Below are 27,020 nucleotides of genomic sequence, written 5' to 3'. Positions count from 1 at the left end.
TCAAAATTATTAAACAAATATAATTTCACAATATTTTGATTGGGGCCAGTTTTGACAGAACAAATGACGTGACCCGTAACCTAACTTTTTAAAAGCGGTAAAAAGATGTTTACACAAGACAAAAGTTACTAAATTTAGTAACTTTAGTTCGCCATTACAAAAATGAATCTACTATAGTTGTTTTATTTCTATTCCAATTTATTTGCCTACATGCACAAATGTCATTTGACAGCTGATTGTGAAATTGGGAATCAAACCAATCGAATTGTTTACTTGAACATCGATTTTGCAATCGAAATCGAAATGTAAATATTGGGTGATTCAAAATAATTGTGGATAAATCTGGCAACTATGTACGAAAATGTATGTGGCAACTGTGTGGGTAGGATAGAGTTGACAATTATGATCGGCGCCGGCACACGGTAAAGATCGCAAGCGGCATGCCTGAGTGCAAAAAGTGTAAAAGAGTGACCAACAATGGTCTAAAGTGCATAATTTGTAATTCAGTTTATCACATAGGTTGTGCTAAACTCATTAAACGAATTAAAACTATAAACGAAAACCAAATCAATTGTTGTGAAGATGGTGAAGTTATAGATGCAGCATCCGAAGTTAATGATACAGAATCTCTCGGTTCTGAAGATGATATCAACCTATTACGTGGTGAGATCAGGTATTTAAAATCTCTCATGGAACATAAAGATGTCATAATCCAACAAAAGGACATTATTATTCACACACAAGAAGAAGAAATTGAGTTGCTAAAAGATAACTTGAAGCTAAAAAACATCGTAGATAAAATGCATGAAAAAGTTGTTTTCAAGGATTCCACCTGCATCTCCAGCCGAGGTGATAAAGAAAACAATGAAATAGCGTCGACCAATAAAACCAATAAGATAACTAAGCAATTAATTACCGAAAAAACTTCTAAAGAAGACAATACAGGCGGTAACAGTCAGAACAAAGTTCAAGTCCCTAAGGAATTGAAAGATGATGATTTTATATTAGTCGAGAGGAAGAAATCAAAAAAACCTCCAACCATTCCCTCAAATCCAATCGAAAAAAATAAAATGCGTAGTAAACCGTTAATTGGTTCCTCAACAGCTACCAGCACCTTATCGAGTATTCTGAAAAACGTCCATTTACATGTCTCTAGATTGTCACCTGACACTGAAGCTGAGAAACTACAAGAATATCTACGACCTTTTGTAATATCCTAATATCTATTTCGTCTTGCGAAAAATTGAAATCTAAAAGACCAGAAGTACAGGCTGTTTGATGAAAAACGCCTCAACCCATAACTTTGTTATTTATTACCCGATTTCAATAAACAAAAAAATCAAAGATATGGTTTTTCAAGCGCTACAAAACAGCCATAAAAAGTTTTTTTTTTTTGGCGTTATCTTCAATAGCTAACGATAGTCAACTTTTTTTTTTAATGGACACATGTAGTTTTTTAGGCTTGGTCTGGTAAGGTTTTTTTTTCTGGATCTAATGATGTATTGAAAGTTATCATTTGGTTCATAGCTAACTGAAAAAAAAAAATAAAACATTTTTTTGTGGTTCAGCTTATTATAAAATTTTTAAGAGTGCCGTGAAAAACAATCGGAATACAAAGTACGATAAATGTCATCTCAACGTCAGCTTAGAAGTTTTCATCTGCTTTTTTAAACTTTTTTTATTTAAGTATAAAATAACATTGTCAGTCATGCAGGATAGCAGTCATTTGACTATTATTTTGTGTTCGAGTGTAATAAAAATCGTAATTAGTCAAAAACAAAAAGTTAATAGAAAAAATAATAATAATTATTATTATTATTTATGTTTTCCAAGAAAGTAATAATAAAACTCTTCAAGATTGCACCTGAAAATTTTCAAACTCACACTTGACATTTGTTGCTAATTGTATTCCAATTGTTTTTCACGGCACACTTGAAAATTTCATAATAAACTGAACCACAATTAAAAATTGTTTTATTTTTTTTCAGTCAGCTATGCGCCAAACGATAACTTTTAATACATCGTTAGATTCATAAAAAAAAACTTTATCAGACTGAGCCTAAAAAACTACATATGTCCATTTAAAAAAAAAAAAGTTGACTATCGTAAGCTACTGAAAATAACGACAAAAAATAGTATATTATATATTGAGGGAGAGAAATGTATGATTTTTCCTAAGGTGCAGTTTGTAGCCAGAGGGCGAAGCCCGAGGGCTACAAAGCACCGATGGAAAAATGAGCATTCTCTCCAGAAGTATATATACTATTTTTTTCACGGTAGGGAGTAGAAACTGCACAAAAATCTCAAATTTTAAGAATAAAAAAATTATGACAAATGAGTTGTCATCTTTCGATGAATTTAATGGAATTAGTAGTTGCCTTGACAACACAATTAGATTTTTGTCACAACAGTCAAAAAAAATGAAAACTCCCATTAGATTTTTGTCACAACTGTCAAAAAAATGAAAAATCCCTAGAGAGCAAATATTTGCAAATATTTGCTCCCTAGGGAGAAAATGCTCTACTTCTGTCACGATGTTGACATCCGAAAAGTTGATTTCTACTCCCGATCGTGAAAAAAATTATTTTATAGCTGCTTCGTAGCGCATGAAAAACCATATCTTCGGTTTTTTTGTTCATTGAAATCGGATAATAAATAAAAAAGTTATGAGTTGAGGCGTTTTTTATCAAACAGCCTGTATACTCATCATTCAGGATCTCACTCCCCGCTTCCGAATTGGAAAAAGTTATGGATCCACAAATTTGGCCCCAAGGCATATCAATTAATAGATATTTTTTCCCGAGGAGGAACTCGGATCGTCTGGCAACATAATAAAAAATTATCAAAATTTTAAAATCATTTTCTACAACATACAGTGTCTCAGAAATAAAATGAACTTATTAGAAGCTTCTCTCAATCATAAAAACGTGGACTGCATATGTCTTTGCGAACATTGGTTGACTGTTGATCAAATGAACATTACTCGTCTACCTGGTTTCAATACTATCTCCTCTTTTACAAGAATCAGTCATATCCATGGTGGTGTACTTCAGATGGTGAAGAACAATGTGGATTGCAGATCCCTGACCTGGATTGCTAACCTGTCTGTAGAAAAAGATTGTGAGTTATCTGGAATTTACTTCCCTACACTCAATTTAGTAGTTATTATGGTATATCGTTCACCTTCAGGGGATTTTAGTACATTTTTGCTAATAGTAAACAATTTGTTAGATAAGTTACAAAATAACAATTACAACATTGTTGTTGGTGGTGATTTTAATGTTCATTTTAATAACGGCAATGCTGATAATAACACGGGTCTCCTAAATGACTTGTTGAATAGTTATGGATTGTGTTCACTTGTTACTTTCCCCACTAGAGTCGAAACAACATTAGATAATGTTTTTACTAACATCCAGTCTGATTACCCTTTAGCCGTTCAACCACTAGACCTTGCTATATCAGATCATATAGGGATCTTGTTGAATTGGTCAATTAACATACCAGATAGTAAGCCAACTTTGAAAACTATACGTCCGATTACAAATTATGGCAAATTCTTATTCTATCACTTGATCTCGAACACCAGTTGGGACTTTATTGACTCAGACATTGATCCTGATGACAAGTTTACAATGTTTTTGAATAATATAGTTTTTAACTACCATACAGCTTTTCCGGAACGACAGCATGTGCACTGTAGCAATAGACCAACATTTTCTGTAAACTGGTTTACTCCTGAATTATAAGGCATGAAAGAAACCGTTCACTTCTTAAAAGATGCTTATAACTTACATAAAACACCTCAACTTAAAATAATGTTTTGTACTTACAGGAACAAATACAGTAGTGCCGTAAAAAATGCCAAAATAAAAGCAAACGATCTGTACATACAAAAAAATCATAAGAACTCTCGTGCTATGTGGCAGGTAATTAATCAATACAGACCTAGTTCTTCTAATGATACTCCTTCTTTATCCCCAAATCAATTAAATTATTATTTTGCAAACATCGCTGAAAACCTGATCCAGTCATTACCAACCTGCTCACTAGATCCGATAAAGATTATGAATAATGATTTGAAGGCTGTCGACAAACTATTCAATTTTAGGGAAGTTACCTTCAACGAGGTGAGAACTTGTATTGACAACTTGAAATCTTCTACTACCAAAGATATATATGGAATGAATCACGAATTGTTAAAACAAATTAAGGAAGTAATAATTTCCCCCTTTACTAAATTAATGAATTTATTTGTTCCCTACTTGTAAACATCAGTTTATCAAGTCACTGTATTCACCTTGAAAATGTCGCTTAACTGGCTAGCATGTAAAATGATACTAGCAAGCATGTAAAATTTTACTGGCTAGCATGTAAAATTTTACACCCGTGCTCATATGAGTGATGTGCGTTTCCAAAGCAATACGTGTAAAGCTCATACGATTTTTTTTTTCAAATACCGGAATTTTTAATAGTTTGTATAACTATTTACAAGTGAGGAACAAATAAAATATTCAACAATACACGCATGGTAACGGGTTTTACTGGCTTCAGAAGGTGACTGGCTCGCCTTCGGCTCTCCAGTCATATCCTTCTGTCGCCAGTAAAAACCCTTTTTACCATGCTAGTAATGTTAAATACTATATTGCATCCGGACAGATATTTTCCCAAACTGTTTGAAAAGATCTATTGTAATACCGATTTTTAAAAAAGGTGATAGAAATGATTGCAAACACTATCGTCCTATTTCCTTGCTGCCAGTGTTTTCAAAAATTTTGGAAAAACTCTTACTTCTGCAATCGTAAATTTTTTCAATAAAAACAATTTATTTTCCAATACTCAATTTGGTTTTAGAAGAGGTCTTTCTACATCCAGTGCAGTGCTTTCTTTTATTGATAATATTGTCAGATCTTTTGAAAAGAACAACCATTATAAAGCAATATTTTTGGACTTAAGTAAAGCGTTTGACACGGTGTCCCACGATATTTTAATTAAAAAACTTGGATACTATAAGTTCTCTTCTAGTGGCATTTCCATGATAACTTCGTACCTTAGTAATAGAACTCAAAAAGTAAAAGTAAATGGTGTTTTTTCAGAAAAATTTAGAACAATTCACGGTGTTCCGCAAGGATCCATCCTCGGTCCCGTTCTTTTTTTGATATATATTAACGACTTACCATCTTATATTCCACAGGCTGATACAGTTCTTTATGCAGATGATACTACTCTCGGTCTGTCAGAGGCATCAGCTGTCAGACTAAATTCAGAAATAAATAGCATTCTTTCCAAAGTACGAGACTGGTTATTGTCAAATAAATTGCATTTGAATAACGAAAAAACAGTTAACGTAAGTTTTACCTTGAAAAAAACAGAAATCTCAAATGACGAAACTGAAAGCGCCAAATTTCTTGGTATTTTCGTAGACTCACATTTACTTTGGCATAAACATATTGATTTCCTGGCAAGCAAAATTTGTAAAAATATTTTTCTTTTGAGGAATCTGTCAAATTGTGTTTCACAAAAGACGTTTAATACAGTCTCAGTTACAATACTGCATCACCTTATGTGGGGCCATTCTCCCGCTTCAATACGTTTATTTAAGCTCCAAGGTAGAGCAATAAGAATAATGGCAAATATAGGATATCGCACAGATTGTCGCCTATATTTTAATAAATTAAAAATTCTTACCCTCCCTTGTTTATACATATTAAGATGTCTGCAATATGTCAAAAACAATCCTGATCAATATAAAAAGTTAAAATCCTTTCATAACTATTCCACAAGGAAAAGCGACTACAGTTTCGACGTTTTCAGATTGAACAGATCGAGACACGGTCTTAACTTTTATTCAATAAAATTTTATAATGTGTTACCTCATGTATTCAGAAAGATGTCTCCAGACCTGTTTAAGATGAAAATTGAAAAATACTTACTTGCGAAATCATTTTACTCGGTGGAGGAATACCTGAATGATAACTTTTCCGACGTTATAACTCTGTGTAATTGTTAGTAAGTATAATCAACAACATAATACATTTAATGTCTCTGGTGGTATTAGTGTCATTTATTTATATAATTTTCTTTTCTGACGACTGTAAATACTGATGAATAGGAACAGGAATATGTTGGAACTTAGGTCACCCTTATCGGGGGTCCGTGGTGCGCGATACCACATTATAAAAAGGTCCGTCGCTTATCTACATATAAGAGAGAGCGTTGTGTGCTCTCACTCACTTTTGTATTCAGTTTTGTCTTGTATGTCAATTAATGTTATGTTATAAGTGAGCATCTGTTCTTCATTTCAAATACATATTTTGCTAACACTATCACTGCGTATTTTGTTCGTTTCGTACTGGGACACAGTACTTAACAGAATAAAATATTTATTTATTTATTTATTATTTTATTACTTTGACAGTTCATAGTCGCGCAATTTTGAAAGTTGTCAAATCAATGTGTAATGGAATTAAAAAAATCAAATGCACGCTTATGAAATGTCATACAAATGTCAACTCTATCCCATTCACACAGTTGCCACATAAATTTTCGTACATAGTTGCAATACTTAATCACAATCATTTTGAATCACCCAATAAAACTGCTCGAGATTCATTGTGATTTCAAGTTTAATGGAAGAAAATAAATCATTTGTTTGGACATGAAATTCTGACTTAAATTTTGGAACAAAACCGCATGGTTCCAACTCGATCACATTCCAGACACATCACACATTTACAGTATTTCAGCAATGTAGAATACTGCCGACAGAATCCATCTCCTATGTAAAATTCCTTATTTTTACTTTGTTTACACATTTCCAATAACTTTTCACAAATTCACAAAACGATAACAAACAAATTTAGATATTGAAATTTGGACAAGACAACGTCTGTCGGGTCAGCTAGTATTGTAATAAAGAATAGTTTAATCAGGTCTTATCTGTCACTGAAAGCTACACTGAAGATTCTGTGGGGAAATGCTAACAGTTTCGAACCAAATGTTCCAAGGGTTTATGGCTGAACCATTGAAGCAGTCTATCCAAGGCGTTGGTACATTATCTTGGATCTAATCTAAAGTTGACTCAAGTTGCAAAAAACCACTTTGCATTTGCAACAGCACTTTTATGGCATTAGTCATTTGAAATTACTTTAAAACTGTACTTATATGGAAAATATTCAACCCAAACTATGATTTTTCTGGTCCCTTTGTGCTTTTATTTGGTTCTAAAATATGAAAAAAATGCTGTTGCAAATGACAAGTGGTTTTTTGCAATTTGAGTCAACTTTACATTTGCTGCTGCCATACAGATTTCTAATAATTTAGTACTGAAAAATAAACATATTCATACCGAAATAAGAATTTCTTTTTATTTTTAACTCAGTCACATTTTTGACGTAACTTTTCCTAAAAGTTTCCATACAAAGAATTCGCAACAAACATCAGAATTTTGTAGAGCAAGTACCAGAACAACGCAACAACTGCATAATGAACAACAAACATGATTTTAAGTTTCTTCTGCCCTTTAGGAATCGTGTCGAGTGTTTCTTTAAGTAAGTACATTCTAATACCAAACATTATATCTCGACCGTATTTGACCCAATCTACATCTTCCATATCAAACTTGAACATTTTCTTATCTTCCTTTCCCATCTGTTCCCACAATTCCGAAACATTATCCTGCTCGAAGGACCAACTGCGAGTCAAGAAATACGAGATCAAGTCCATCATCTTGTTCAGTCGCCGATAATACTTGACAGCTCTGAGAAAAAGAATTGTCAAACGAAAAACAATTTTTAACAGTTACAAATTACATCGTTGCTCTTCCTACACAGATAAGGACAAAATCGACAAAATACGCCACCGTTGTGTGCAAGAAAAAGACACAAATCTTGTGCCAGAGCTGATTCTCTCTGATTTTGAAACAGAAGTGCCACACGATTTTTTCCGTCGGAAACTCCCGACCTGGCGGTTCCACGATTTTCACAAATCTCTCTGAAAACAAACGTGAGTGGGTTTCGATAGTCCAAACAGAATAGTACCCCAAGTTATCATGTTTTTGTTGTGACCGGTGTAGTTGTAAATCGCGGTGGTACCGGATCGATGCGCCTTCCACGCAGCTGCCAAGATGCAGTTCACAACGTAATCAACCGGTACTATTGGAGCTAGATTGTTCTTTTTGGCATAGATACTTCGCAAGATCCCTAAAGCGGCGAGTAGTACTATTCCAATCACCCCGTTCACATTGTCAATCCATCCGGGCACCGGTTCTTCGATAGTATTGGTCACTAGAACAAATGGGTACCAGATTTTGGTACTTGCAGATTGGTCTTCACCAAGTCCTCGGTGATGCACTTGGTGTAAATGTAGGTGTTCGGGTACTCGCCTAGCAATCTAGAAAGTTGGAATTGAAAGAAGTGTGACAGTTTGGATTGCTAGAACCGACTTGGGTGTGATCGCTTGGAGAGTGTTGTCGTCGAGATCGTCCACCAAAGCCAACAAATTCTCAGGTTTCATGGGTGGTGTGTAGAAGCGCTCCTCGATGTGCGAGTGGATACAATTGGAAAGCGCGGTCGAAACGTGTACAAAAACCTTGAATTGATACTACAAGAACACTTGAAACGTTTTCGAGCTTACCTTCAAATTTTGCATCTCCTTTGCCAACTCCAAGACATCCCTAGTTGCTCTGACATTGTGCGAGGCTGCTTTGAGGGTCTGGTCGAACTTAACGTTAGCTGCTGGATGCCGAGGTCCAAGTGCGGTTTTTGACAGTCGCCACTGATCAAGAACACTTTTTCGGACAAGTTTTTACACTTGATCAGGTCGAAACACTTGAAGGGAAGATTTAACCGGAGCTAGAACTCCACAAGACACTTACAGCATTCTCGAAGAGTTCCTCGAAACGTTCTTTGCTAGATTTGCCCTTCTTGGGTAGCACCAAAACGTAAATTTTGTTGAGGTCCCAACATTGTCTCAAAAGTTTTTCTATCAGGATTTTCCCCAAAAATCCTGTTGCTCCCGTCAGGAAGATAGTCTGTTCCTTGTAGAACTCTTTGATTTGGGCGTTCGTGGACATTGTTGACGTACCACCGAAAGACGATCAAGTACCGTTGTAATCTAAAAACAAAGTATTTAAGTAATTGACTCGTGTGCAAGGACATCTGACCTAAGGTTAAGCATATAAAAGTCTGATAATCTACAATTTACATTTTCTTGGTCGCCAATCAAATCTGTTCTCACTGTTTTGAATTCTTAATAAACCTGAACAGCATTAACATTTCCATGAGACAAGGTGACCCTTTGACACTTTTGAACCTGATGATTCAACACAAAAATGGCTTCGTCTAGACATAAAAAAAAACAATCGCCAATCTATTATTCAGTTTTTCATATAACATTTATGACAATTAAGCGTGCGATGTGGATACGACATTGCACAACTTATTGCCTTCGTTTACACTCGAGTAGAAAAAAATTAAAGAAATCCTACATTCTGTAGGTACATTTCAGGTTGAGGTCGAAATGACAAAAACTGTTTTCTTATTGTTCTATTATCGTACCTACTACATAATAATATAATTTAGGCAACTTTTTAAAAATCTATAAAGTGGTTTAGAAAAGAAGCAAAAATAACAAACTATCAAAAGTATTAGGAAGAACAGAATCTGAGTATACTCTGTAAAAAGCCACACGAAAATAAAAGAATAGAGGGCGGAATACAAAGTGATTAGTAATCGAAGGGGGTCCTGGCCATTCAACCGGATACAAAACGAAAGAAAACAAAAATAAAATATCTGAAAAGAACTGATGACTGAATCAGAACCGTTGGCAACATTGAAAAGCGAGTTGAAAAGTGACTGATAGCTATTCCAGAAAGAATAAGGCGGCTTGATCCGTTGATTTGATTTAATGTAACAATAACAATAACAATTGAGAGTGCCGTGACAACTGTCTAAATGTCAATAAATTCGCTCTCTAATAAAAACGCGCCAAATGTTGTTACAAGTGCTTCACTGCAATCCAATGGTGCTACAGAAGTTAGAAAACGCAAAAAATGGACTATGGAAATGAATATTTTCATTATACGGGAATATTTTCGGATCACGAAACTACAGGATGTTGTGAGTACTTACAGGCTTGATTTATTTAAAGCGTTCCAAAGTAAGTACCCCCAGTTTCCTGTTACTATTCAAAATTTTGCTGACCAGAGAAGAGCCATTATGAAGAAAAACTATATCCATTCGGCAATTTTAGAAAAGATCAAAAATGATGTAAAGCTAGAATTGTCAATTAATTATTCTGACAATATTGAAGTTTCTAATAATTTAGTTGAAAATTCTGTTGAACCGCAAAGTTTACAAAGTTTATCAAATCATAATGACTCTTTCTGTTATCAAAATAATTCAACACCAAACAACACGATACAAAACGACATAAATAATTTAGACTTGAGTTATAATGATATAAAGTTCATTCACGTTGGATTTTCCCTGTCAAATTGTTGTCATGTTGCAAACCTGCACCTCCTTTTCTAGTAATTTTCACATTATCGTGTTAGAGCGATTTGACGTTTTTAATTTTGAATGTTAGTTTGACGTGTGAAATAAAGTTACAGATTTCTTCATAAAATTCTATTCCTATCCTAATCCTGGTTAATTTTACCATGGAGGAAAGAAAAATGAAGGTTTTATTAACAGCTAATTTGAAAATTGCGTTTATTAAATGTAGTCAAGAACTGAAATATCCCTATCCCAACCTAACCTCTGCAGTCTACGCATGACATGGTTACTTTATCAGCCCGTATTGGCGACATACACAGCTAACATATTATTGAAGTAAAAGTCACACTGCCAAAAAATTAAATAATTTGACTTTGACGAGGAAAATCCAACATGAATGAACTTTACATGTTATTAATCAAAATTTTTACTACCATCAAAATTTTAGAGAACAAATTGAAGATGAATTTAATAGAACTCTGAACGAATTTGAACATATAGAACCATTTAATAGACCACTAAGTATTACCTAAACAACAAAGCTCGAAAAAATTCTTTGCAATGATTGAAATTTTAAATCAATTCATTTTACCTAAATTTGTAAATAACACGACAAGTTTTAAAAAATTACACAGTATTATACCGGGTGTCCCAACGGTTTGGCAAAGTAGATTTATTAAGTTAATGTAAGTTTTCTTTTTTTTTTAAGTTAATTAAAGGTTAAATTTATTCTCTTTTGAATTATTTTGTAAATCTATAGTAATATTAAACTCGATGAAATGTATTTTTTTGGTTCAGTTAAATTAAAGAAAAATCTGAAATATTTGATATTTTAAATGAAATTTGTGGATAAACTATTTATTTTAGATGCCAAACACCTTATATTTTTTGAACGCTCATTGAAAGAGCTATCTAACAGTATATCGAAATACAGGGTGTTCCATTTAAAAAAATTGACTAAATAAAGAGTTTGCGTTTGAAGCGCCCTCTACCTAATTAAGTAAAAATCTTAATGTTTTTCAACAAGGCAATACAATTGACTATATTTACAATGTTCTAAGAAAACCTAATCTAAATAATTATCATCTGTTATATTTTTTACAAATTTTCAAAGTTTGGTTTGTCCGGACACAAAAGAGCGAATAGTTTACTAACAGTAGAAGTTAGACCCATCAAATGTGGTATCTTCCTCTTTGTTTTGATGAGAGCTTTCCAAAAGCGTAAAAAAATATTGGGTGTTCCACTTAAAAAAATATAAGTTTGTGTTGCCACCGATACACCAAACACCCTGTATAATCTAAAATATTTTTAAACCGTGCTCATAACTTGTATGTATAACATGAAATAATAACATTTTTCAAAGAACTTATATTAACTTAGTAAATCTACTTTGCCAAACCGTTGGGACACCCGGTATATAGTGGAGCTTTAACAATTATCAGATTAAATGGTTCAAAAGAAATTGACCAGACAAATAATATAAAAGCTAAAGAATTACCAAAATGGGAACGAAGACTAAATAAACGTATTAATAATATCAGACGAGATTTAGGTAGAATAACTCAATATCTGAGGGGTATAAATTCTAATGATCTAAATAATTAATTGTATTCAATCGATTTTAAATAACAACCGAATACATTGTTTAAAATATAACGAATACAATAAAACATTAATAGAAATTAAAGACACTTTATTACAGAAGTTAAATATTTATTCTAAACGATTAAAAAGATATAAAATTAATAAACAACGGAAATTTGAAAACAAACTATTTAGAAATAATCAGAAGTTGTTTTACAAAAATTTAGCAGATAATAAAACTCAAAATAATAATGGTATACCAAATATAAATGAAATTAAAGAATTCTGGTCAAACATATGGTCAAATGAAGTTCAATTTAATAATCAGGCAGAATGGATTCCTAATTTAGAAAATGAGATACCAGATAGTAATAATCAACATCATATTCAAATTAGCCTAGAAATTTTAGTTAAAAATATTAATAGTTCACATAATTGGAAATCCCCTGGAGGTGACCAAATTCATAACTTTTGGTTAAAAAAATTTACTTGTATTCATAAATGCTTACTTGATCACTTTAACGGATTTATTAGGGAACCTAACACATTTCCAGAGTTTTTGGCCCATGGTATATGTTGGCGCATCTGCAGGTAGTTTGGTCCGTCAAGGGTGGGCACTACCCTGCAGGTAGCTTACCTGGCAAGATAAACTCTCAAACAGAGAGGACTTCTGTATTAACCACCGGACAGTTCGGTCCACTTTCATTGTTGTTGAATATATATTGTTAAAATTAAAACATTGAGTTTTAATCATCAGGTCCTTCGAACAATTACACAGAATTAAACAAATACCAGCACCTCATTACAGTCCTAGTCACGAAAATATTGTTGGTCCTTCGAGCCGGATTATCATCGAGTTAGTGATTAGTGATAAGTGATTTAATTCGTGCATCAGCGAAATCACCATAGCAGCATCCGACAACAACAGAAGTCCACCAAGTTGGTCCAAGACATACCAGTCAGGTCAGTGAGCATCCTATATTCCTATATCATTCCCGTTCAGATCCATTCCGTGAGCGACACATTTAATTCAGCTTTAATTCATTTCAATCACATATTTCATTTCAAAATGCCTGAGTTAGCAGAATTAATACTCAAGAAAAATCAAATAATAGCTCAGCTTAACAGAATATCAAAATTTGTTGCATCATTCCCACCAGGTGATAATGTAAACAAAATGAAATCACGCATGTCAGCCCTAGATGATCTCTACAAGGAGTTCAGGGAGGTTCAATACCAAATTGAATTAATTGACAATACCGCATCAGAGACAAACGATCGCGAAACGTTTGAAGATTCATATTTCGATACAAAGAGCATGATGCAATCTGTCATAGATAGTCATGTCCAAGATACTTCACAGGAAGTCAATGTAAATTTACCACAGTTGAATTTACCACAGTTTAGTGGGTCTTATTCAGAATGGACCTCGTTTCATGACACATTCAACAGTTTAATTCATGAAAACAAAGGTTTAAACGATATTAGACGCTTTCATTACTTAAAGGGAGTTCTTAAGGGTGAAGCTTTAAAATGCATTGAATCTTTAAAAATATCAGGGGCCAATTATGCAATCGCTTGGGACACACTCAAAAAACGATACAAAAATACAAGACTCATTGTGCAAGAACATGTTCAAGCCATACTTAATGCACCTCCTCTCAACAAAACCATATATTCAGGTCTAAGACAATTATTAGACACCGTCATTTCCAATTTAGAGGCGCTTAAGGTTCTAAACATAAACACAAATTCATGGGATCCATTAATTGTCCCAATAATTACACAAAAACTGGATTTTCCAACAAAAAGGGAATGGGAAGCAAAATTGAATTCAGAAATTCCGAAATTGGCAGACCTTCAAGACTTTTTGAATAATAAATGCAATCTTTTAGAGTCGCTAAATTCAGGTAATCAGAAATCACAATCGTCGCAGCACAAAACGCATGCAATTGCCAATCACGCTTCTGCGAATGATAAACTCACTTGTTCGTTTTGCAAAAAGGGTCATTTCATTTTCCAGTGTGCTGATTTTTTAAAGTTAGCAGTAACTGAACGATTTAACCAAGTTAAACGTTTAAACTTGTGTGTGAATTGCTTAAAACACAATCATTCAGCCCTAAATTGCAAGTCAGGTTCCTGCAAAGAATGTAACAAAAAACATAACACACTTCTGCATTTTAACAAATCCAATCAAACAATAATCGAAACACCTCAGACAATCGAAACAATACAACAACCATCGTCAACGGAACCTTTAGTTGTTACAAACCATTGTCAATTTGATAAGCCATATGTATTACTATCGACTGCACAAATTCACGTCGAAGACATTCATGGCAAATATCATACGTGCCGAGTACTGTTAGATGTAGGTTCGCAGTTAAACTTTATTTCTAGTACTTTGTGCAAACTTTTAAACGTCCCGTTAAGGCATACCAAACTAACAGTTTCGGGAATTAACAATACAGGCAACACCATTTCACATTCTGCAGATATTAAATTCAAATCACGATTCAGTAAATTTTCCAAAAAACAGCAATTCTTCGTAGTTGACAAGGTGACGGAAAACTTGCCGGCACAAACGTTTTCTTCAAACGCGTTAAATTTACCACAATCACTCCAATTAGCAGATCCTCACTTTAATGTCTCGGGACCCATCGATATGTTAATGGGAGCCCAATTATTCTGGCAAATTTTAAACAAAGGTCAAATCTCATTAGGGCACAACAAGCCTGTTTTACAACAAACACATTTGGGCTGGATAATTGGCGGCGCCTTGAACATTAGCCCGGAACAAAACAGCTTAAATCATCTGGTGACCAATTGTCACATTGGTGCAGACATCCTCCATAAACAAGTCGAACGGTTTTTCCAAATTGAGGATTTCGGCAATAAACGAAATCTTTCGTCGGAAGAAATCCTTTGTGAAGAGCACTTTCGGCAAAATTACAGACGGGACCTAGACGGGCGGTTTATGGTACAATTGCCTTTCAAAAACGATACAACCCCGTTAGGAAATTCCTTGCAGACGGCGACGACACGGTTTATTGCTTTGGAGACCAAACTTCAAAGAGACCCCGTGCTGAGAAACAGTTATTCAGATTTCATTCATGAATACCTGGCACTTGACCACATGGAAAGGGTACCAGGTAGTCAAATAGAAACCGACAAGTGTTACTATATGCCTCATCATGCAGTAATCAAGGAACACTCAATCAGTACAAAAACACGCGTAGTTTTCGACGCATCCGCCAAAACAACAAATGGTATTAGTCTGAATGATCAATTAATGATAGGTCCTACGTTGCAAGAGGATTTGTTTAGCATTTTGACTAGATTCAGAACATATCAATACGTACTCAGTAGCGATATAGCTAAAATGTTTAGACAAATTTTAATGCAAGAGTCACATCGAGATTATCAAAGAATATTATGGCGTGATGATCAGTCAAAACCTCTAGAAATGTATAGACTCAAAACCGTCACATACGGTACAGCATGCGCTCCATTTTTGGCCGTGAGATCATTGCAACAACTAGCGCATGAAAATATTCAAAAATATCCATTAGCCAGTAAAATAATCCTAAGAGACTTCTACATGGATGATTTATTGACAGGTACAAATTCATTAAACGAAGCGATTCAAATACGCGATGAAATTACATCAATCTTAAAAGGCGGCGGCTTTCAGTTGTGCAAGTGGGCGTCGAACTGTGCCGAACTTTTGCCAAAATCAACCGATTCATCCGAAATTTCAAAATTTATAACACTAGATTTGCAAGCAGACACAAAAACGTTAGGGTTGTTGTGGAATTGCGCGACTGACAAACTCAAATACAACATTTCCGATTTTTCTACAAATCCAGTTACAAAACGCGGAATTCTATCCATAATTGCTCAGATTTATGATTTAATTGGCCTTATTAGTCCTATTGTCGTGCGGGCAAAAATCATTTTACAAAATCTTTGGAGTTTAAACTTAGATTGGGACGATCAAGTTCCACCTTCGATCGAGAATCTGTGGTCACAGTTTCTAACAGATTTAAGGCACTTACCCAATTTGCAAATTCCTCGAAAGGTTATAATTTCTTCACCCGCGGTCGTAATAGAATTACATGGCTTCTGCGATGCTTCCATTCAAGCATATGGAGCATGTGTATATATTAGATCAATTGATCAGCATAACAACATAAATGTACATTTGTTGTGTGCGAAATCGCGTGTCGCACCACTAAAGCCCATATCTCTGCCAAGATTGGAGTTATGTGGCGCTTTATTATTAACCCGGTTAGTTGCGAGAATATCAAAAACATTAAATTTAAATCTTCAAAAACAGTATTATTGGACAGACTCGAGCATTGTATTGGCTTGGATATCGGCGAACGCAAATAGCTGGCAAACATTTGTCGCTAATAGAATCTCGGAGATTCAAGACACAACAACAAGAGCTGATTGGAATCACGTTAGATCAAAGGATAACCCGGCCGATATTGTTTCAAGAGGTATGTCCCCAAAAGAGTTAATGAATTCAGATTTATGGTGGCACGGACCCGCATGGCTACGAACTCCTTCTGAGAACTGGCCCAAGTCTTATCCCGATCAGACTCAATCGGTCCCAGAAAAACGCAAAATAACGCTTGTTGCTACAACGGCCACACCAGAATTTGAGACGTTAACAAAATTTTCATCATTCTCCAAATTGTTTAAGATTCATACACAATTGTCACCACAAAACAAACAAGGTTTCAGGTTTTTTAACTTGCGACGAATTAAACAAAGCCAGAGTTGCAATTCTGAAAATAATTCAACGCCAACATTTTAATACCGAATTAACTGATTTAAAGAATAACAAAACCATCAGAAAGGACAGTAAATTAATAGCATTAAGTCCATTTCTATCAAAGGAAGGCTTAATCAGAGTGGGTGGTAGATTAATACATGCACCGATTAACTTCAACCAAAAATTCCCGATAGTTTTACCTGCAAATCACTACATAACGGAGCTTATTGTAAGACAGGAGCAGCAATTGCATGCTGGGCCACAGGCGACATTGTGTTCAATCAGACAAGTCTACTGGCCCATCTCAGGTCGCAACACAGTCAGAAAAATAATTCACAGATGTGTAAAGTGTTTTAAGGCGAATCCCAAAGGATTAACGCAAAAAATGGGCGACTTACCTGTTGACAGATTGCAACCTGCTCGTCCCTTTATCAAAACCGGTATAGATTATGCAGGACCAATATATTTAAAGACTGGAACCTCACGCAGTAAACAAAGAGTTAAGGCCTACATAGCTTTGTTCATTTGTTTCACCACTAAGGCCATACATATTGAATTAGTGGGCGATTTGACTACAGAATCCTTCCTGAACGCATTGAAGAGTTTCATCTCGCGACGCGGACATGTCGCAGAAATTTATTCGGATAATGCAACAAATTTTACAGATGCCAGTCGAGAACTAAAACTTTTATTAAATTCATCAAAATGTCAAAATTTAATTAGTCAGGAAATGAATAATGTAAATATCCGTTGGCACTTCATCCCACCGCGATCACCTCACTTCGGAGGTTTATGGGAGTCAGGTATAAAATCTATTAAATATCACCTCAAAAGAGTAATTGGTGACACATCAGTCACGTATGAAGAGATGTATACGCTTTTAACACGCGTGGAAGCTTCTCTAAACTCACGTCCTCTTACTCCTATGAGTCCAGATCCTACAGATTTTTCCGTCCTGACACCTGCTCATTTTCTCATCGGCGAACCCATGACGGCGCCATTGGAGCCCAATCTCGAAGAATTGAAGATAAACAGATTATCACGTTGGCAACGCATCGAACAATTGCGGCAACAATTCTGGCGCAGATGGATTCGAGAATACATCCCGCAACTACAATTACGTCCAAAGGGTCAACGCATCACCAACGACAACGTGCAACCAGGAGATATGGTGTTGATCAAAGAAGACAACGTCGTACCACTACATTGGCCTCTTGGTAGGGTCGTCCAGGTCCATCCAGGACATGACGGTGTTGTTAGAGTGGTGTCAGTTAAAACAGCAAAAGGTGCGGTTGTGTCGCGTAGTGTCAAAAAACTGTGCGTTCTTCCGTTAGACAAATGACATTCGAAAGGAGTGATAACGACATGCTCGTCGATGTTCGAATTTATTCAATTTGACGTATGTTTGTAATGTACATATCATGTATTTGTCACAAGTGATTTCATAGTTCTTATAATCCATTTTATATTATGTATTAGCTTAAGTTCATGTGTTTATATTGTTTAGTTTTAGTTTGTTAATCATTCTCCTTCTCACTTGAGACGTCATATTTGTTCTCATATTATTCATGTCTGTAGTTTTAGTCATTATACTTAAATCATTAATTGTAAATATCTAATTAGGTCATTTACTCATTTATATCATTTGAAGGCAACCCTTCAAAGGGGCCGGCGATGTTGGCGCATCTGCAGGTAGTTTGGTCCGTCAAGGGTGGGCACTACCCTGCAGGTAGCTTACCTGGCAAGATAAACTCTCAAACAGAGAGGACTTCTGTATTAACCACCGCACAGTTCGGTCCACTTTCATTGTTGTTGGAATATATATTGTTAAAATTAAAACATTGAGTTTTAATCATCAGGTCCTTCGAACAATTACACAGAATTAAACAAATACCAGCACCTCATTACAGTCCTAGTCACGAACAGTATAACATATCTGAAACCAAAAGATTCCGATATTAAAAATCCATCAAAATATAGGCCAATAACATGTCTGCCTACAATTTATAAAATTATGACATCTTGCATTAAAGTAATAATTTACGACCATTGTCAAAAATTAAATATACTTAATGAAGAACAAAAAGGTTGTGTTAAGGAGTGTTTTGGTTGTAAAGAACAACTCATAATAGATACGGCAATAATGGAACAAGCTAGAAAAAATAATAGAAATATTTATACCGCATTCATAGATTACAAAAAAGCCTATGATTCAGTACCACATTCATGGTTAATTAAAATCTTAAAATTAATTTGGATTTGATTAACTTTTTATCCCATGTTATGACATTTTGGAGAACTACTTTAAATTTATCAATAAACAATACTAAATTAAAATCCGAGCCTATTCAAATTAAACGGGGAATGTATCAAGGAGATTCTTTAAGTCCTTTATGGTTTTGTCTAGCCATTAATCCTTTGACAAATCTATTAAATAGCACTGGATATGGTTTCAATATTAGACTTAATAATACCACACTATCAAATTTAAATCACTTTCTTTATATGGATGACATAAAACTTTATGCATCTAAAAAGAATCATATTTTATCTTTACTAACAATAACTGAAAATTTTTCAAATGATATTGACATGAGTTTTGGTATTGATAAGTGTAAAACGCAATCAATATGTCGCGGTCATTACGAAAATTTGGAATATATAACTAAAGAAGGAGAAATCATTAAAAATTTAAATAAAGGAGAATTTTATAAATATTTAGGTATTAATCAATCAAATCATATTAAACATTCAATTATAAAAGAAAATTTAGAAAAAAAAAATTATTTAAGAATTAAATCTATTTTAAAATCAAAATTAAACGGTAATAATTTAATTAAAGCAGTTAATACATATGCTGTTCCATTGTTGACCTATTCTTTTGGTGTTATAAAATGGTCCAAAACTAATTTACAGAATATAAATATTCAAACTAGAGTTCTCTTTACAAAATTTTGTAAACATCACCCCAAATCTGCTATTGAAAGATTTAATTTACCACGCGAAAATGGTGGTAGGGGTTTTTCAAATCTAGAAATTCTACAACACAATCAAATTGCTTCACTAAAAAATTATTTTCTTAATAGAGCTCGTGATAACACTTTTTTTAATGCTTTGGTTTCAGCGGATAAACGTTACACACCTTTAAAATTAAGTGATAATATAATTTCAGATATTGTTGAGCCAAATATACCTGACACTATAGCAAATATAAAACAAAAGTATTTACATGGGAGATATTTTAAAGAACTAGAACAACCAGAAATTAATATTCAAGCTTCTCATGCATGGCTTAAAAAATCAAATATTCATCCTGAGACTGAGGGTTTTATATTTGCAATACAAGATCGTGTTATAAATACAAGAAATTATAAAAAAACACATATGCGGTTTACAATCGATCATTGATAAATGTAGGATTTGCGGAACTGAAGGGGAAACCATTGAACACATCATTTCTTCTTGCACCGTTTTGGCTCAAAGCGAATATAAAAAACGTCATGATATATTCGCAAAAATTATACACATGAATTTAGCTGTTAAATTCAACTTATTAAAGGATACACAACCACATTATATTTATAAACCAGAAAGTTGTTTGGAAAATGACAATTACAAATTATATTTTGATCGTACAGTTTTAACTGACATTCATATTCAGCATAACAGACCAGACATTATTATTTTAAATAAATAACAAAAGCAAGCATATCTTTTAAATATAGCTGTTCCAAATTCACACAATATAACACAGACATATAATACAAAAATTAATAAATATTTAGAATTCTCCGTTGCTATGAGAAATCTTTGGTGTTTAGAAAAAATTTCGATTTTACCATTTATAATTTCAGCAACAGGAATAGTACCGCAATCTCTTTTTAAAAATTTAAAAATTTTGGACTTAGAGAACACATTGTTGGTTGAAATTCAAAAAGGTATATTATTATACTCATGTCACATCGTGAGGAAGTTTCTTAACATTGACACAGAACATAATACACAACAAAGTCAAAATGCGGAGGCGAGACGCCGGTAATTATGTTGATAAGCACTGCACTATTACTTGATTGTAATATCCGTATAGTGTATGTACTCCGGCAAAATTGCCGTGCCGCCGGGTGGAGGTGGGATACGAAACAAATAACGATAACAAAAGATAACAATGAATGGGTGAATAACAAAATGGTGAACGACGTGATTGGTGGTGCCGTGGTTGAAGTTGATCGGCGAGAGAGCGACGAGCGAGTCTAAGGGATGCGACGTCTTTTATCCCTTCGGTTTGGCTCCCCCTGGTGACGACACGTTTGGGTTCCATTTTGAAAAAAGAAATGCTCTCTCAACTACTTCCAGCTCTCGAACCGAATGATTATGTTCTTTTGACCGGTTAGTTGTTAATTTCCTTAATCGAGTGTTTGTTTGTACGATTTCTCGAGTCATTCATTTTGTTTTCGCGGATAAGTGCAACATCACGTGTGACGTTAACTGGTTGCTCAGTCTAATCCAGGTATAATTTAAATTACAGCACGTGTTTCACAGGTATGTTTTGTTTGTTTATTCCGATAACGCAGGGCAATGTAAATGGGAAAACGGACGAATCTCGGGAGCGTCACGAACCACGTGGTTGAAACGTGTGAGGTTAGGTTGTCTACGCGGGAACAGCTAACAACTGGGAAGGGAAATATCGGACACACACTACGGAAGCCGACGTGGAGTTGCCGTCGTCGCCCTCACATGGTTTCTCCATGACGGAAAACCCCGGTTCGTGGTGTCTCGAACCAACGCGTGAGATTAGTTTGTCGTCGCGAGGGTACATTGTCAGTGTTATTTTTAATATGCTGGCGCAGATTGTACACACAAATTCATAACTAGTATTCAGAGTATAAGCAAATCCTAGTTAAAAAAAATGTCAAACAAGAAATTGAGGTTATGGTAAAAGAAAATTTATTTTTCGTGAAACATCAACAACAAACAAGAACTCAATCTTCAACATGGTGTAAAACATGGTTAAACTAAGTCATCCTCGGAATCCGAATTAGACTACATACCGGGTGTAGAATTGGTTTACGAGACATAGGATTTTACATGTAAAAATAAGAAGATCCAATTATTGGCTCCCCTAATAATTTTATGGCAAAATGGTTAAAATGAAAGTTATAGAGAATTAAAAGTACTGTCTAATTCCACTCTTTGTTTTTTTCTAACATCTTGTGGTACTGAAAGAAAAGCAAGAAAGGAGTTAAGACAAAAATACTAAAAAGCAGTACAAGCAATGAAATTTGACTTCTAAAATTATTTGTCGGATGGTTTCACTATTATTTAATTTTCTTTTGATCTGCCCTTCAAATGAATTCGTACAGGACTACAGGACGAATGAAAAGGTATCTTCCATTAGATGTTCAAACTTCTCTCCAATTCTTCGAATTGTTTCTACGGCTGAAATTGGTCGGTCTGGGAAACCTGAAGCAAATGTTGCTTGGAAGTTTCTTAAAGAAGATTCTCCATAATACCATTTAAAGAAAAAAATAAAATGTCATGCCTAGTAGTACTTCTTAGTATTTTTGTGTTAACTCTTTTCTTGCTTTTCTTTCAGTACCACAAGATGTTAGAATAAAACTAAGATTGAAATTAGATAGTAATTTTAATTCTCTCTAACTTTCATTTTAACTATTTTGCCATAAAATTGTTAGGGGAGCCAATAATTGAAACTCTTTATTTTTACATGTAAAATCCTATGTCTCGTAAACCAATTCTACACCCGGTATGTATTTTCTTTGATTTATCGGAAATGGTAGATAATAATTTGAATTTGGCAATTTGCCGCTTCAAGGTAAATTGCCAAATTAGGGAAATCAAAATTACTAAATTGAAACAGCCATTGATGCCAACATACTGTCATATTGACAACACGGATGTCATTGAAAACCACTATACAGGTGTCTCAAAAATGGCGCCCAATCTCCTAAGGGTCTTAAAGAATAGAAGTCTGGGAAGGTAAATCTCAATACAAAATTTGATCCGACCAACAGATTTTGTATAACTTGCCCTTAAATATGGTAATTTGAAAGAGATGTATCTCCTTTATTACCAAATTTTACAGCTAAATTATAAATTACTTTACAATGTTACTTTTTCCAAGACCCCTTTAGGTAGTGGAACAACACCGAAGTAATTCTTTTTAGAGTAATGACCTACCAAAATACGCTAAAATAACAGTGGCAACATTGACCTCAAATGAGAATTGGTTTAGTTGATTGTGCATACCAACCGATGTTGCCAAATTTGCTTATTTTAAAATGTGTATAACTTAGAAAATAGTCAAAAGAAAAAAAATTCACAACGACATTGAACTCAACTCTTCAAATAGTTTAATCCCTGAAGAGATTGGGCGCCATTTTTGAGACACCTGTATATTAGCCGTTCACGATTGTTTTAAACACGCAGCAGGCCAAGATATTTTTTTGTTAGATTGGCGTCAGGTCCTGTCATATGACGTTTCGTTTTTAAATATTCGCATTGTTGTCAATTTCGTCATTAATTTAATTAATAATAATTTACCCAGAACTGTCCTACAAATATGTAGGTATGTTTCATTTCAATTAAAATTTTATGATTATTGTTCCTAATGCGTTCAATTGTTTAAAAAATGTATTAACCTCAAAGCAGTGTTCGGTTGAATTATAACCTAAACAGTATATTGTTATACGAGTTGCACAAGAGAGTCTGTTGTTGAACGAGAGGGTTTAGAACACGACGAACGCAGTGAGGAACGAGTTCGACAACATGTCTTGTGCAACGAGTGTAACATGCTATTTTTTCTATTTCGTCTTCATTAATTTACTTATTTTAAATATAAGTGACTTTTATTTTAATGTAATTGGGTTGGTATTGACGATGCAATGTCATTTCATTGAAAATTAAATTTTAAATGGTCTCCCAGATGTTGTTACAATAATAATCTACCCCCTTAATAGTTTATTTTGATACAAAACATGGATTCAGGTTCAAATGAAAAAAACGATATTTAAAGGCTGAAAGTGGAAATAAAAGTTTGTATGCAACTCGCTTAGCAATTAATCTTTACCGGTCTCACTGGATTCATGGAGACTCGCTCCATCGCCGCTCGTCCCACAAACTTCCGGCTCGCCCGTAAAGATTAATTTACTAAGCCCGTCACAAAAAAATTGGAAACATGTCGCAAGAAAATTACAACGTTTTTTTTGTTCCGTCTACTTCCCCGAAGTTAAAAAATATTGCAGATTGTGCAGTGTCCAATTTAATACCAGAAAAGTCCCAACGGCAGTACGATAAGTGTTACAATGACTTTAAAGAGTGGTGTAATAAAAATAATGTGAAAACGGTGTCGGAGAATGTTGTTTTGGCTTATTTAATGGAAAAATCAAAAACTGTGAAAAGTTCAACTTTATGGAGCACATATTCAATGTTGAAGCTCACGCTGAACATACGGGATGGCATTGGTGTTACGAAGTTTCTGAAATTGGTACCTTTTTTGAAAAAAAAAATTCAGTTGATTATCAGGCGAAAAAGTCTAAGGTATTGACACGAGACCTGGAGACCAATTCTTGACCCCTCGTTAGTTTGCATATCGTTCGAATTTTAGCGATTATTATAAAAATCAATTCTTGATCACTCGCAGATCTGCATAATCGCTAAATAACGCTCGCTATTCAACGAGCACACTTTTATTAGTCTTTTCATTACAAGGACAGTTTAATGTAGAAGTATATTTTGTGAAAGATGCATCGATGTAATATCATCCTCCATTAGGACTGTTCAAAAGTTGCATGGTATAAAATATTTACAATCATCATGGATGAATTAATGAATATTCCATTGCTTGAAAATTTGGAAGTGGCAGAAATTGATAATGAAAACTTTCGTGTTCCGCGTGCTCCACATAACCCCTTTCTTGGATTGTCGGAAGCAAATTTTATTAAGAATTTTCGTTTATCAAAAAATCTGTGCATGTTTCTTATACATTAGAACCTTTTATGAGACTAAAACGAAGAGCAACAGATCTCGACATTCAAACAAGAGTTTTAGTTGCCCTAAATTTTTATGCAAGTGGAAGCTATCAACCAATGATTGGATGTAGCAAATACTTAGATGTTTCCCAACCATCTGTTTGTCGTGCAATCAAAGAAGTTACGAATGCTTTAAATAATCCAGAGATATTTAACCGCTGGGTACATTTGCCGAATAACTTCGAACAATTGAATAATGTTAGATTAAATTTTTCACAAAAACATGGATTTCCTGGAGTAATTGGGTGTATCGACTGCACCCACGTTGCTATAGTATGTCCACCGGGCTTCTGTTTTTCAGAAGCCTTTGCCCCCCTTTTTGATGCCTTTGATGAATCCATTTTACCTCTAACGTCAAAATTTCAGACATAATTTTGCTTGTCATTTCCTTGGTTATATCAATTTGAACCCTGTTGCCACTTCTATTGAACGCTCGTTAACGCCCATCGTTAATTAGATTGCGAATGCTCGTCAAGAATTGACCAAAAATTAATCATTCGTTAAAGTGTGATCGCAATTTATAGTATACGCATTTTAGCGCTTGAAGTCAAGAATTGGCCTCCTGATCAATTCATTTTTAGAAAAAGCTAGTGATGAAAATTATTTATTGTGGAAGGTAAATATTAAGTTCTGTTATGATAAGCTGTATAATCTGCCCTTTTTTAGGTCATTTTAATCATGGGAATATCAGGAGCCATGCGAAGAGACGAACTAACCAAAATGTCTATCGATGACATCAAGGATGAAGATTCTGTATTAACAGTGGCCGTTGCTGACACAAAAACTGGCATAAAACGAACTTTTACTGTCACCAATCCAGAATTTGTAAGATTATACCGCAAATATGCGGCTCTTGTTCCGTGTACTCATCTAGAGTTAAAAAAATATTAGAAATTGTGCAGTGTCGCATTTGAAACCTGAAAAATCAAAACAGCAATATAAAAAATGTTACAGTGACTTTGAGCCTGATGTAACAAGAAGAATGTGAAAACCGTGTCGGATAATGTTGCATTGGTTTACCTATTTACTGGAATTTATTTATTGTGGCAGGTAAATGTTAAGTTCTGTTATGATAAGTTGTATCATCTGCTCCCTTTTAGGTTATTTTAATCGTGGAAATATCAGATGCCATACGAAGAGACAAATAAACCAAAATGTCTGTTGATGCCATTCAGGATTGAGGATATGTTACTAGTTACTAGATATTTCCCTTTTTGACCGGTGAAAAATTAACGTAGTTCACACGTATTTGTTCTAGATCGATAATGGGGATCTTTTTTTACCGACTCGTCATTCATGAGGCGACCACTCCATTTGAAATTGGCAGGAACTTCAAACCGGATGAAATTTCTGTACTAATAGCGGCCGTTCCTGACACAAAAACGGGCATAAATCAAACTTTAACTGTACCCAATCCAGATTTTGTAAGATCACACCGCAAATATAGAGATAGATGTGTTGTAATTGTGATAATAAATCAATATTGAAATGACTTTTACTTTTACGGCCGTCGTCAAGGCAACGGCTGCGAAATTCTATTCAATTTCGCGGGCTGCTCTAGGCACGCGAAATGCTCATTTCGCGTACTGTTGCACACAAAAACAATTTTAAGAAACCGTTATCGGTCTGACCGGCCGTTTGCAGGAGGCGAGGTCACCAGCAGACCGATATCACAAACCCGAACAAAAAAAAAAACATTCTGCCTGAAACGACGCGCTCGCTTCCCGAAAACTAAAAATTTACTCTATCACCCTGGGGGTCAATTCTTGACCGTTCGTAACTCTGCGATCATTCGCAAAATTGCGAATTTTTCTTAAATCCAATTCGTGACTATTCGTTTTATTACGAATTCGCAAAATACTATTCGTTTTTTTGCGAGCGGAATTATAAGTGGTGTAAAATTAGGATTATGATAAAATATCAACATTTAAGTGAAAATTGGTGAATTAATCTTTTGGCAATCTGAAATTTAGAAAATGCCTAATTACGAAATGGTGATATTAACACGAGACATCCAGAAGATCCTTTTGTTCAACTGAATGAAAGACAGTTTGTGTCGTCTCTCTAAACATTTATGCCATTATTTAATAAATGGTTTAGAACATTACTCAA

At 34.5% G+C, this 27,020-nt stretch overlaps 1 long non-coding RNA gene and 1 pseudogene across 1 annotated transcript; one reads left to right on the top strand and one right to left on the bottom strand.

Annotated features, from left to right (window-relative positions):
• Positions 1-7,345: 7,345 nt before the first annotated feature.
• LOC138129864 (fatty acyl-CoA reductase wat-like) lies at positions 7,346-9,113 on the bottom strand (annotated as a pseudogene).
• Positions 9,114-21,041: 11,928 nt separating this feature from the next.
• Positions 21,042-26,470, top strand: LOC138129617 (uncharacterized). Its single transcript, XR_011159282.1, has 3 exons — positions 21,042-25,524; positions 25,575-25,958; positions 26,009-26,470. It is a non-coding gene; the product is annotated as an uncharacterized lncRNA (long non-coding RNA).
• The last annotated feature ends 550 nt before the right edge of the window (positions 26,471-27,020 follow it).

Source organism: Tenebrio molitor, chromosome 4 (genome assembly GCF_963966145.1).
Source record: "Tenebrio molitor chromosome 4, icTenMoli1.1, whole genome shotgun sequence".
NCBI classification, from domain to species: domain Eukaryota; kingdom Metazoa; phylum Arthropoda; class Insecta; order Coleoptera; family Tenebrionidae; genus Tenebrio; species Tenebrio molitor.
Note: the sequence above shows the minus strand (reverse complement) of the source record. Positions and strands in the feature narration are given on the sequence as shown.